Here is a 3,710-nt window from a genome sequence, read left to right as displayed (position 1 = left end):
TGTACATGATAGCAGTAGCCAGTGCACTGTGACATATTGTAGCCTACCTTTTAGCCATATTATCATCATATTGCTCAAATGTAACATGCTCTATCAAGTTAATAGCCAAGTTGAAATGAAATAAGACCTATTAGGGGACTGAGGGTATGCAGTGTATGCTGCCCGTGACAGAAACCATCAGCATTAGTGTAGTGTCTTATATAGTTAAATAAGACGCAGAGATATCTTCATGGTTCTTTAATGAAGACCAAGACAACCACAGAACAACAGTACGTAGACGTATTGTCACATGACTATTAGCCTACCAACGGCGGCTCTTAAAGGAGCCTGAACCATAATACTCCTCCCTTCTACAATCAAAGTCGTCTAGAAAATAAAATACACAGTGTAGATCTTCAGAACAACTATTACTGCTTGAACACTATATAACTCTCAGAAATTCCTGGGCCACCATCACTAGGCTATGGCCTACAGATCTAATCTGTCCGGTGGGTTTCGTGCTCTCTGGGGATATCTGGACAGCACTATCGTCCCGGGTTCCCCATCTTGTCCTGACAGGTCGTGTTGCATGCTCCTAGGTGGCGTCTCTTGTGCGGCTGCAACAGTCGGTGTGGCTGCGGCCGTCTCAGCCGTCGTTCTGGCAGTGTCCGGTGTGGCTGCCTCTGTTTCCCCTGTAGCTCCGCCACGTTCCTGCTCCCTTGGGTGTTCTCTTGTCGATACGGCTTGTCCTGTCGAATGCATCTGGTCGATGTGTCGCCGCCACACCATGTTAGGGCCCACCTGCACCTCGTAGCTCCGGGGTCCTGTCTGGGCTTGCACGATTCCGTACGCCCACTTTCCACCCCTCCGATAGTCTCTCACCATGACCTCCTGTCCCGCGGTGACTTGCCTCTCCCGTGCGCCATGCAGCATCTTTGCTTGTTTATTCAGCACGTCGTTGCGTCTGCTAGGCTTCATGAGGTCTAGGCGCGTGCGCGGCCTCCGCCCCAACATCAGGACTGCTGGGGTCTCCCCTGTAGTGACATGTGGCGTGTTTCGGTACGCTGCCAGGAACTGAGACAGTCTTGTCTGCAGTGTTCCTCCATCCCGTTTGGATGCTCGGAGCCCCTGTTTGAGGGTCTGTACAAACCGCTCCGCCAGCCCATTAGTGGCTGGGTGGAAGGGAGCTGAAGTTGTGTGTTTGATCCCGTTTGCTGCCATGAATTGTGCAAATTCCTCACTAGCGAATGTCTGTGCGTTGTCACTCACCAGCTGGAGAGGAAGTCCCCAGCGAGCAAACACTGCTCTCAAGCACTCAATGGTTTGAGCTGACGTCTGGGATTTGGTGCAAAAAACCTCTGGCCACTTCGAATGTGCATCTATGATCACCAAAAAGTTGTGCTCCTCAAAGGGTCCCGCATAATCTACATGTATCCTCTGCCACGGTTCTGTTGGCCACTCCCAGGGATGGACCGGGACCGGCGGAGGCATGTGGCGAGTCTCTAGGCACCCACTACAGTTCTTGGTCAGATTTTCGAGTTGTTCATCCACTCCAGGCCACCAGAAGTGGCTACGGGCCAGTAGTTTCATTTTTACCGTGCCCACATGGCCCTCATGTATCTGCTGCAGCACTCGACTCCGGCACTTCCCGGGTACAATCACTCTCATGCCCCACAACAAACAACCCTGATGTGCCGTTATTTCTTCCTTCCTCTGTATGTAGGGCATTACCTCCTTGCTACCCGTGGTTGGCCAGCCAGTCATGGTATATTCATATACCTCTGATAAGACCGAGTCCCATCTCGTCTCCCGTTTTACCACTGCACTGGTCAACGGTAAGGCTTCCAACTGTGCCGCATGGAAAACCTCCACGGCGTCCACCCTGTCTTTTGGACTCTTGGCTAATGGCAGTCTTGATAGTCCGTCAGCATTGGTGTGCTGGGATGTCTGTTTATACTCAATATCATACACATGACCAGCCAGGAAGAGTGCATACCGCTGCAGTCTGGCAGCTGTCATAGCTGGAATGCCTTTCTGAGGACTGAAAATGGACAGCAATGGCTGGTGGTCTGTCACTAGTGTAAAACGTCTTCCATACAGGTATGTGTGGAATTTCTTGACCCCCCAGACAAGTGCCAATGCTTCTTTGTCGATCTGTGAATAGTTTTTCTCTGCACTATTCAATGTCCTTGAGGCGAACGCCACGGGCCTCTCCGATCCATCCTGTAGAACATGTGAAAGGACGGCCCCTAGGCCATAGGGCGAGGCGTCGCACGCTAGTTTCACTGGGAGTTCGGGGTCGTAGTGCGTCAGTACCTGTTCGGATGTGATGAGCCGTTTGGCTTCTCTGAACGCCCCCTCACACTGTCTCGTCCAGCACCACTTCCTGTTCTTCTCCAACAGTTGGTTGAGGGGCTGCAGGACCGAGGCCAGGTTAGGGAGGAACCGTCGATAGTAGTTGATCAATCCCAAGAATGATCTCATCTGAGTCACATTCTGTGGCTGTGGTGCGTCAACCACAGCATCTATCTTCTCTTGCGTTTTGTGTAGTCCGCTGCTGTCAATCTCATGTCCACAGAACTGAATTCTGTCTTTGAAAAACTCACACTTCTGTGGGTTCACCCGCAGCCCATACTCCTCCAGTCGTTTGAGGACGCTCTCCACATTGGTCAGATGTTCCTCATCCGTGTGACCAGTGATGATCATATCATCCAACAGGCATTGGGTCCCCGGAATGCCCTGTAGAATCTGGTCCATCGTGCGTTGCCAAATAGCAGGGGCTGATGCAATGCCAAAAACCAGTCTGTTGTACCTATATAGCCCTTTATGTGTGTTAATGGTGAGATACGGTTTGGATGCCTTTTCCACCGGTAGCTGTAGGTAAGCTTGTTTCAAGTCTATCTTGCTGAAGTGCCGCCCTCCCGCCATCGCTGCGAAGATGTCATCTACACGAGGCAGGGGGTATTGATCCACCTGCAATTTTGGGTTCACCGACACCTTGAAATCCCCGCACAGCCTTACTGAGCCATCTTTCTTTATGATGGGCACCACCGGAGTTGCCCATTCGCTTCTGTCCACCTTTGACAGGATCCCTGTTTCTAACAAGCGATCTATTTCCGCTCCTACCTTTGGGCGCAGGGAGAATGGCACTGGCCGGGCTTTGCAGAATGTGGGAGTTGTATCTTTCAGCACCAGTTTTGCTTCAAAGCCCTTTACCTTTCCCATCTGATCCTGAAACACAGCCTCATATTTCTTCAAAAGCTGTTCCAGTCTTTTGTGGGTGTCCGTCTCTGTGGTGTTTGTGGTTCTCAGCAGCTTTAACTCACTCCAGTTTAGCTTGAAGTGGGTCAGCCAGTCCCTGCCGAACAGTGCAGGGCCATCTCCATTTACTACATACAGTGGTAATTCCTGCGTTGTCTCACCATATCTTACCTGGACCTGTAACATCCCCTGGGGACTCAGTTTCTCTCCTGAATAAGTCTTAAGTATGATGTTTGTTTTCTTCAGCTTCATGCTTTTAAAATGTCTCTTATACATAGTCGTGGGAATAATGGAGACTGCTGACCCTGTGTCCAGTTCCATTTTAAGTGATGTGTTTTCTATCTCTGGGGTGACCCATATTATGTTAGTGTTTTCTGCTGACACTGTATTTAAGTCCATAGTTCCAAGGAACTTCTCATCAGAATCACTGTCACTTCCCTGTGCTACTGCATGCACTGGTTCCTTATTTT

Source organism: Borostomias antarcticus (assembly GCF_949987555.1).
Source record: "Borostomias antarcticus genome assembly, contig: scaffold_84, whole genome shotgun sequence".
Classification (NCBI taxonomy): Eukaryota; Metazoa; Chordata; class Actinopteri; order Stomiiformes; family Stomiidae; genus Borostomias; species Borostomias antarcticus.
The sequence above is the reverse complement of the archived record's forward strand: the minus strand, read 5'-3'. Positions refer to the sequence as shown.